This window comes from Rhamphochromis longiceps, linkage group LG4 (assembly GCF_057381845.1).
Source record: "Rhamphochromis longiceps isolate RC_006_pf linkage group LG4, R_longiceps_female_GT1.1, whole genome shotgun sequence".
Lineage (NCBI taxonomy): Eukaryota > Metazoa > Chordata > Actinopteri > Cichliformes > Cichlidae > Rhamphochromis > Rhamphochromis longiceps.
In genome coordinates, this window is record NC_140560.1 from 17,156,160 (window position 1) to 17,167,092 (window position 10,933).

Here is a 10,933-nt window from a genome sequence, read left to right on the forward strand (position 1 = left end):
AGCCCAACAATCATGTTTTACAGTCCTGTGGTCTCAGCCTCAGATACTTATCAAATCACGCAAAGCTCATGTTGACACAAACAAACAAATGAACAAAAGATTTTCTCCTTCATTTCTGTCAAACAAAGCTGTTTGAAACGTTTCCAGCAGTTCGTATCATGGTTGCTGGGCAACCTGGGCAGCGCGACAGAGGCTGGACCGTCCCATTTCACAGGCCTCGCACTTCTGGCCTTAGCGGTCTTTGAGTACGCGGCCCTTGTGGACCGTTAAGGCTGCGTACTTTAAGGCTGCAGAGTGCAGACCCTGAATTGGGATACAGCCACTGTCAAACCTAAAATGAGGATGTGGGCACACCTGAGTGAAATAAGTGGAAGCTGAATGAAGCTCCACCCCCTCATGTCACTCATCTGAGAGAAACGAGGAGTCAGGCTGTTCCACTTCTTTATTAAAGACAGATGCACAGAGTGTGCAACAAGTCAATCTAGAGCATTTGCATTAAATTATTAGCAGCAAATGACTGTGTAGTGGCAATTCCTTTACTTTTGAAAAATCAAACGTCCCACAACTTAAAGTCCACAAGCCACTGCTGCACTGAGGTAATATTTCGTACGCAGGCAAAAGAAGTCCATTGTCCAAACATTTTAGTTGAAAGTTTTGGTTTTGGTTTATTTATCCATCTTGGCAAGCAATAACAAGATCCTTCCTGCTGCTTCTCCTGCTCTGGTAAAAAAAAACCATAGGCCCACCCCAATGCATGCTGGTCCTATACCAGTCTCTTTATTCATAGAAACAAAATGGCCCTACAGCTCTTACTAACTAATTTAACAAAATAACAACAAACAAACAAATCATTTAAAACAAAATATTAACCGACAAATAAACCCCAAAATATAAGTAAACTAACAACAAACTAACTAATTTCAAAAATAAGAACAAAAATAAAAATAAAGAACAAATAGCTCCAACACTCCGGCCCCTAATTGTGCATACAATCACAATTACTTTAAAGTCCCAAAAGGAGGAGCTATTCCCTTAAACAAATCCTTAATTTTCATTGAGGATTTTCTTCACGATGAGGCTTCCAGTAGCAAAATAAGTTTTGTCACTGGCCTTTCCAAAACACTGGTCCTTGTTTGTAGTCTCACAGAACGCACCAAGCCTTTTGCATCCTGGTTTACATTTAAGACTTTCGCCATCATCCATGATCCTCTTGGAGCTGTAGTGTCTGCAATTAAAACAACATCTCCAGGTATAAGACATCTTTTAGTCCTCATCCATTTTTATCTTTCTTGCATCAGAGGTAGGTACTCAGAAAGCCATCTCTTCCAAAACAACTCTGCCATGTACTGTACCTGTTTCCACCTTTTCCTGACATGCAAATCACTTGGATGAAACAGTCCTGGTGGAAAAACTGGTTTATTTTTCAGCAACAACAAGTGATTGGGTGTCAGTGCTTCAAGATCATTTGAGTCATCTGAAACTTTAGTAATGGGTCTGTCGTTCATTATAGCTTCAACCTCACAGAAAACTGTTTGGAGTCCTTCATCATCCAGAACTTGCTCCTTAAGAACTGAGGCCAAAATATTCTTTATTGAACGAATGAGACGCTCCCACACACCACCTTGGTGAGAAGCTGCTGGGATGTTGAAGTTCCATTTCATGCCATCCTGAACAAAAGCCTTTTGAATTTTGGCATGGTCCAGCTTAGTCAAACTTTCTTTCAACTCTCGATTCGCCCCAACAAAATTTGTAGCATTATCAGATCTGATGGTCGAAACTGGGCCTCGTCTACAGATGAACCTCCTCACAGCATTTATACAAGAGTCTGTATCAAGTGTACATGCAATCTCCAGATGTACTGCACGACTGGTGAAACAAGTAAAAAGAACTCCATACCTTTTAAGGAGACTTCGTCCTCTTTTAACACTTATAGGTCCAAAATAGTCCACTCCAACCTTTGTGAATGGAGCTATGTCTGGCAGGACTCTCTCTTCAGGCAGATCCGCCATCTTTTGTTCAACAAACTTTCCTCTGTTGCGTCTACACGTGATACAACGAGAGATGATTTTCCTGGCAGCAGAATTTGCATTTAGTATCCAGTAATTTTGTCTTAGTTTTGACAGCATGTGTGCTCTTCCTGCATGTCCCAACCTTTGATGGATATGGCGTAAAATCAGTGTTGACACATGCATATCTTTTGTCAAAATTACAGGATGCTTTAATTCCATAGGCATGGCTGCTTTATTCAATCGGCCACCCACTCTGAGGATTCCTGCATCCAACACTGGATCAAGTTTGTAGAGACAATTTCCCTTAGAAACTCCTTTAAGGCCATTGCGGATTAAAGCCATTTCAGTCGTAAATTTCTGTTGTTGTGCATATTGAAGAATAGCTTGTTCTGCCTTTACCAAGTCTTCTGGAGTCAGATTTCCTTTCTTCAAAGTGGTCTTAAATCTTTCCATTCTTATCTCCATTTCTTTCTGACCTTCCAGATCATTCTTATTCAAACCTGCAGCAAGCAACTCTTTCCTTTTCTGTGCCAACAACACCAAGACCTCTTTCATCTTTAAAAGCCAGGCTACAGAGATTTTAAGTTTTGCCCAAGACGAGAAGTAGAGGAAAAAAATAGCTGGTAGGATTTTGTAATTCCCTCACAATGGCATTCATTGTCAGGTCCCTTTTGACCTCTGGGTCATCTGCAGAAATTACACTGTACTCCACATCCAGTTTAGGCCATTCCTTTTCTGACTTATAGAGAAATTCTGGCCCTTTTATCCATCTCCTACATTTGAGGAAATCCCCAGCTCTCATGCCTCTGGATGCGTCATCAGAAGGATTCTCCTTAGAAGAAACGTATCTCCACTGATTCACATCTGTTGCTTCTCGAATGACAGCAATTCTATTTGCAACAAAAGTATTGAATCTTCTGGTTTCATTGGAGATGTATTTCAGTACTGTTGTACTATCAGTCCAAAAAACTGATTTTTCCAACCTGACCTGCAGCTCCTTTTGCAGAAGTCTGTCCACCCGAACTGCAAGAACTGCAGCCGTCAATTCCAACCTGGGAATTGTAGTTTGCTTGAGAGGAGCAACTCTAGCCTTTCCCAGGATAAAAGCAACATGCGTGACGTTATTCTTTTCCAACTTTAAATATGACACCGTTCCATACCCATCTTGACTTGCATCAGAAAAATGATGAAGTTGTGCCCCATCTGGTTTTCCAAAGCAATTTGGTTTAATGCAACGTTCCACTTTGAACTTTGAAATCAGCTGGAGATCCTCCAGCCAATCACGCCACTGCTGGGAAAGAGAGTGGGGAATAACTTCATCCCACTTCAAATTTTGTCAGCAAAGCTCTTGTAGCAACAGTTTAGCTGGCATACTGAAGGGAGACAAGATTCCCAAAGGATCATACAGTGAGCTGACCACAGACAAAATTCCCCTTCTGGTTGTTGGACGGTCCTGCAGGGAGGTTCTGAACTGGAACTTGTCTGTTGCTATGCACCACTGTAAACCCAGTGCTCTCTCAACTGGAAGTTGATCTGTGTCCATGTCAGAGTATTTTTGCTTTCTAAGATTTTATTATTCATATAATAATCAGCTAAGAGTGTTTATATTTCTGTTCTGTACTCAACCAGCTGCATATTTTAATTGCTGGCTCCCTACTTTATAACGGAAACTGCTTGCCTTCACATTATCAGTCTTTGCCTTCACATTGTCACTGTTTGCCTTCACACTAGCAGGAAACCGCCACCCACGAGTAAGAAACAACCTTGTAGAGAACACGAAGTTTTTTGATAAACCACACCTGTTTTCTTGACAAAGATAAGGATGATATTTCCTTTTTTGTATGCTTCATGATGTGTATAAATAAAGCCAGACTGCACCAAGGAGGTGTGTGAGTCTCTCCCTGAGTCTCTCACCCGTGCACGTTTAAAACTGCTCTAAGTGTCTGAGTGATATTTCATTGCATCTGAGTACTTTGATAATAGAATATCTTTTACAGTCCAAATCCAGATCCTTAATTTCCTTTGCTCTTCTTTCCTCTGGGATTGACATGAGCACTGTGCGACTGTTGCTGATCCATTTTGAAAGCTTAAATCCTCCTTTAGCACAGATATCTGTCAGTCTATTTACCATGTGCTCTGCCTCCTCTTCTGAAGCAACAGATTTCAAACAATCATCCACATAAAAGTTTCTTTTGACTGTATCAACCACTTCAGCTGGAAACTGTTGTGCATTATCATCTGCAGTTCTCTGTAGAGCATAATTTGCACAGCTTGGCGAAGATACAGCTCCAAACAAATGCACTTTCATCCTGCATTCCTGTGCAGACCTTGAAGTGTCACCTTGTTGCCACCACAGGAAACGGAGAAAGTTGACATGTTTTTCTGAGACGTGCACTTGGTGAAACATGGAATCAATGTCCGCCATTAATGCAACAGGCTCTTGTCTAAATCTGATCAGAACCCCAACCAGCGAGTTTGTGAGATCAGGTCCCTGTAGAAGCTGACTGTTCAATGATGCTCCTTTATAAGTTGTTCCACAGTCAAATACAACTCTTAATTTGCCCTTTGTGGGATGATACACTCCATGATGAGGGATGTACCACACCTTTCCATCATCTTTGTGCAACTCATCTACAGGCACAAACTCGGCATATCCTTGTTCAAGCATGTTGTTTACACATTCAGTGTATTCATCCTTATAATGAGTATCCCTTTCGAATCTCCGTCTGAGACTCTGGAGACGCTGCTCCGCAACACAGAGGTTATTTGGCAAACTGGAACCTTCTCTCCTGAAAGGCAAATCAATGTGATAATGATTTCCAATAAGCTTTATTGAACTACTAACAATATCCATAAAACACAGATCCTCTCTAGACATTTCAGTCTGCTCCTCTGATGATCTTTCATTAAAATCATGATTGTATTGTTTAATCAACATTTCTTCAAGACGCTCAACAGAAATCCTATTGGCTGTTACAGCAGTGCAGTTGGTTTTATTTCCACTGTTACTTCCAGTGCGCAGGGGACCATTTATGACCCAGCCAACTTTTGTTTTTACAGCATAAGGTCCACCCCCCACACTGTTTATCACCTTCCATGGCTCCAAAACATTGGAAGCATCAGTGCCTATCAGTAGCTCCACCTCTGCATTAACGTTGTGAAGTTTAATAGGTTTAAGATGAGGCCACTGATCGATGTCGCTTTGCTGGGGAATATTAACTGTAGAAACTGGCATAGTCTTTTGAGTCAAAACATCTGGCAATGGCATGAAATCATTTGCTTCCAAACCAGACACTTCCAAACCAGACACTTCCAAACCAGACAGAACTTGTGTACTAACAATCCTATCTTGACTCATTGTTCTCAAAAAGATATTGGTCTTTTTACCTTTTACATTCAGTCTTTTTGCCAGAGTTTCTGTACAGAATGTACCTGAACTTCCAGGATCCAAAAACGCATAGGTTTGCACAATTTTATTGCTCTTTTGGCTCTTAACTTGAACTGGAACTATAGAAAAAAATTGCATCAACTTCATGACCAGCCCCAATATACCCACATGTCTGAGTGGTTGCAGTTGAAAAGTTGACATTAGAGTTTGTCCTCTGTTGAGTTTGTTCCGAAGACGCCCCTGGATCCTTTCGCTCTATATGAAGAACCCCTGGGTGTCTTTGGTGACACACGTCGCAATCCAAACGACTCCTACAGTCTTTGCTTGTGTGACCAACTTTTAAACAACCAAAACAAATTCCCCTTTCCTTGATAAAAGTCAACTTATCCTGATGCGTTTTAGCTTTAAACTGCTTACAATTCTCTAGTAAATGATTGCTGTGTGAACAAAACAAACAACTATGCAGAACGGCGGAAGTTGTTCTGCTTCCAGTTGATTGAGCTTTGATTCCTGGCACTGTACTGACATTAGTGGCAAAAATACTTCCCTTTTTTCTTTGCTTGGTAGAACTTGAAGCTTTAAAGCTGCTTCCAGATTGTGAGTCTTGGATGTTGCCAAACACTGGATCCGATGCTACTTTTACCTGTTTTATTATAAAGGCAACCAGATCAGTGAATACTGCTCGGTAACCATTTTGTTCCTGCAGTTCATAGGCAACAACTCTCCATTTTTCCCTCAATTTGTATGGAAGCTTCATAACAACCATTCTCATATTTGAGGGTAAATCCAACTCCTTCATATAAACAACTTGCTGTGTTAGATTCGAACATCCTTGAAGAAAAAGAGAGAATGACTGTAGACCTTTCACATCCTCACTTTTAATAGGTACCCAACTCACAATCCTCTCCATATATGCAGAGGCAATTTTATTTCCGTTCCCAAAATGTTCTTCAAGAAGATCTTTGGCTGTGGAATAGCCCTGCTCAGGAGGTAAGTGCTGACAACTATGCACCAAATCCCTAGGCTGCCCCCTAGTGAACTGCTCTAAAAAATGCAAACAGTCGCTCCAGTTATCAGTTTTAGCTTCCACTCTATTTTCAAAGGCATTCATAAATGATCTGTACTGTAAAGGGTCTCCATCAAACACAGGGATGTTTCTGGCGGGGAGGACAGAAGATAAGTTTTGTTTTACAAGCAAAGTAGTGATGTCATTTTGTTTTTGCATAATATTTACAATCTCCTTCGTGCAATTCCCAGTCAAAGTAGGAGACTGAGGCTGTGTTTGCTGCGTCACTTGAGCTGAATCATCAACCTGATGTTGGGTTTGACTTTGTCTAGGTACGATTACTTGTGATTCAGATGCAGAATTTATACCAGAGTAATCTCTTGATGTTGGAACAAATGTATCGGCACAAGGATTTAAACTAGGCGCTTCTTGTACGTGCCCTCTTTCAAAAGAGTTCATTCCATCAGAATGCTCAGAACTACAAGCTGAATTTATTTTTAAGACACGAAGCTTTGCATTAGTAGCTGCCAGCTCTGTTTCCAAGGATAATGTCTCCTTTTCTTTTCTCAGTTTTTCCTCTTGCGCTTCGATAGAATGTTTTTTCTTTAATGCAGCGAGTCGCTCCATGAGCGCTGCCTTGTCAGCCGCAGCTTTAATGCATGCGGAAGATGTTGATGAAATTCGACTTTGCTGTGACAAGGTTTTTGAAGGTGGTTTTACACTTGAGATATTAGAGACACTGTCTTCAGGTTTTATTTCATCCAAACTTTCAACAGCTTTATCATTACGAACAGTATTGCTTTGTTCAGCATACGGCTCACCCGCCTCCTGCAACCAAACCTTTACTTTGTCCATAAAAACAGAGAATGCTGTCACCTTCGACTGAAAATGTGCATTTTGCCTTTTCACTTCATCTTCTGGCAGTGGCAAACTTAAAAAGGATTCTTGCAAAACGTTTGCATCTTGATAGCATTTAATAAAACTTCCCAAATTCAGAAGACACTTCCTTAACGTTCTCATATGAGGTCATTAAAGCGGAAATTTTCCCCATGTACTTAGATGCTTGCTTACACATTGAACTGCGCTTTTCTTGGCATGTCTTTATATACAAATCCAAACCTTTTGGCCTAAATTTAACGCTTCTTTTCTCTGCTTGCATCTCAGTGTCATCCTCTCGTTTACTCTTAATATCCGACATTTTTATTGTCCTCTTGGATTATTTCAAACTTTATAAAGATGCACAGCACATTGAGAATCCATAGCCTAAAGTACAAACATGACATCCATTTACCTGCCTTTTGCAGCGGACAAACATTTCCACAGAGGGCGTTGGCATGTTTCAATTAGCGATCCAATTTTGCACCAATTTAGTACGTCAAAACTCAGTTCATCCGCCTTTGTAGTGAAATTATGTCTTTAAACTCCAATAGCTTCACCGTTTTCCTTTACGGCTTAAACAATATTATCACTCACCAGCTTTGACGAACGAGTGACATGTTGATCCAGGCCTCAACATCAAATCCGTCTGGATTACTCACCAGACGATCCAATAACTTTTATTCGAGTTCGACGGTGATCCTTGAAATCCTTATATCCATTAATGAAGGATTAATCCTTTGTCCACGGGAAGGTTTTTTACTTTGTGTAGTGGCAATTCCTTTACTTTTGAAAAATCAAACGTCCCACAACTTAAAGTCCACAAGCCACTGCTACATTGAGGTAATATTTCGTACGCAGGCAAAAGAAGTCCATTGTCCAAACATTTTAGTTGAGAGTTTTGGTTTATTTATCCATCTTGGCAAGCAATAACAAGATCCTTCCTGCTCTGGTAAAAAACCACAGGTCCACCCCAATGCATGCTGGTCCTATACCAGTCTCTTTATTCATAGAAACAAAATGGCCCTACAGCTCTTACTAACTAATTTAACAAAATAACAACAAACAAACAAATCATTTAAAACAAAATATTAACCGACAAATAAACCCCAAAATATAAGTAAACTAACAACAAACTTTAACTAATTTCAAAAATAAGAACAAAAATAAAAATAAAGAACAAATAGCTCCAACAGACTGCTTCTTACCCTTTTAATTCCCATGGAAACAGTAACAGTATAGTTTTTCACATACTGCTTCTGCATTTTGACTCAACCTTTGCTACATAAACATAGATGTAGTCAATATGTGATAATCTGAGGTTGTATTTACTCATTTCACAACCAGATCACTGATACTAACTCCTGAGCTGACTGTATGCTAACATGCGCCACAAATAAGGGTCATATTTGGATTTAAAACAATCATCGAGAAGCTTCCACTGAATGCTACTTTCCCCTGCATGACACTGAAACCATTAACACATACTAACCCTCCATACCCTGTAGGAAACTCACTTCCTTGGAATAACATTTCAACAAGGAAAGAGTTGAGAGCAAATGTCCTTCTCTTGAAGGACAATATTTGAACAAATCCAGTAACACAGCTCAAGAAAATATTACTCTAATGGAAGAAAAAGGCAGTAATTAATTAACAATATGTGTATCAGTAGTACAAAAAAGCTATTATGGGGCGACCGTGGCTCTGGGGATGCCTCCACCAGTGTGTGAATATGAGAGTGAATGAATAGTGGAATTGTAAAGCACTTTGGGTGCCTAGAAAAGTGCTATATAAATGCAATCCATCATTATTATATCAAAATGTAAAGGGAAAACAGTCTGATGAGCTGAATGGTGAGCTGAAACTGAAACAAAATAAAGCCTATCACTAGGAATTTAGGAGCAACTTTGTTGTAACGTGTTTGCTTTTTACAGCTTCAGTTCTTTTTTCACTCAGTAGGTGGCAGCAAACTACAAACAATGGTTGCATTTTACACTCGTCTGTTTTCATTAGAGGCAGAAGCCAGAAGCACATCCAGGTTTAGATCTACTGCTTGGTGCTACACAGAAACAGGCTGAACAGACTGGAACTCACATGAATTTGGATAAATCCAAGTAAGAACGTCACTTATGCTCTTCAGTTTTCTCAGAAATGGATTAAGCCTACACCTAAACCAACGGATATGTTGACTGACTTTTTCTCTTAGTCTGGAAATACTTAGTCAGCCCATTACGCAATTGAATTGATTATCATGACCCTCACTAATAGCCACTTACTAAGCTAAGAGTAATGTGCAAAACCCATTAGCCAAAGTAGTATAAATATTTTAACTTTTAGCAAATCCAGCAGGTTAATTAAGTGATTTCACATCATATGTTCAAACAACTTGTCAGTTTTTAATATATCCCATGTACGCATACTTAAGCTTTAAAAATAAAGAAAAGTGCAATGACCTGATAGATGTTTGCTGAAAATTGTGGTTTACATCAGCACCTACATTAAAATACAAAGACCCTGTTTTGTGTGAGCTGCTCGATACCATGAAGCAAGACCTCTGAACATCTCAGGTTTTACACACACACACACACACACACACACACACACACACACACACACACACACACACACACACACACACACACACAACACACACACACACAAGCGCAAGCAAACGGTGTTTTATATGCTGTTGTTTAAAGTATTATAAAATAAATCGTCTCTTTTTATATGTGGGGGGGGGGGGGGCACTCAAAAAACGGAGGGGACAGGTTGGCACCAGAACACCACAGGTCTGCCCCGAGATGAGTGTGAAAATGTGATTATCAAGAAGCCCACCTGGACTTCAGTTAGGTCGCACGCTTGTCCAGAGTTCACTTTGTCTTCAAGCGTTTTAATTTAAAACATAAAGTGAGGCCTACCCCAAGCTAAAAGAAGGCAGATTATGTTCTCAGATAAAGCAAGCAATGAGGGCGAAGCAGAGAAAGTACCTGCACAATACATTCACATAAATCAAAATTCAGTTAAAGTGATAAGCTAGCCATTCAGCTGACTCATTGGTGATTGCAATGATTGCAGGTTTCATTATAGAAGAATATCAAGGAGAAGACAGATGGCAGGGAGTCAGAAACGGGGGATGGAAATGCAAGATATTGAGGACAACTTATGAGCCCAGGCGTCAGGTGTGAACAACAACAATAACTGGGCTGTATTTAGGTGTACAGATCACATGACCATCAAAAGAGCAGTGTAGGAATGAGAGAAGATCAACAGGGGAGAACACAAAGAGGTTTATGGACACAAACTGGGAGAGGTGGCATGCTCAGCTGATCAGTAGAATACCACACTAGACTTTCTTCCAGGACGGTTGAGGACCCTGTTGTGGGGGCGAAGCTTGGGTCCAATGTTCCCTCTAATTTTTCATGTGTCTGAGCGAACACACAAACTCTCTGAGCGGTCCCTTGGACCACTGTGAGCAACAGCAGGCGTGTGCACTGTGGTCACGTCAGCATTGAATCCATCCAAGTTACATGGTTTATTAAAATAATCAAATTACAACATTTAAATTTATGTTAGACTTTTTTTTAATTAACTCCTTTAGCCCACTTACAACAAAAATTCAAAAAAAAATCTTGTTCATGACCTGTGTAGTATGTT

At 40.2% G+C, this 10,933-nt stretch overlaps 1 pseudogene; it reads right to left on the reverse strand.

Moving 5' to 3' along the window:
- Positions 1 to 2,352: 2,352 nt before the first annotated feature.
- LOC146671343 (uncharacterized) lies at positions 2,353 to 7,601 on the reverse strand (annotated as a pseudogene).
- Positions 7,602 to 10,933: the final 3,332 nt, after the last annotated feature.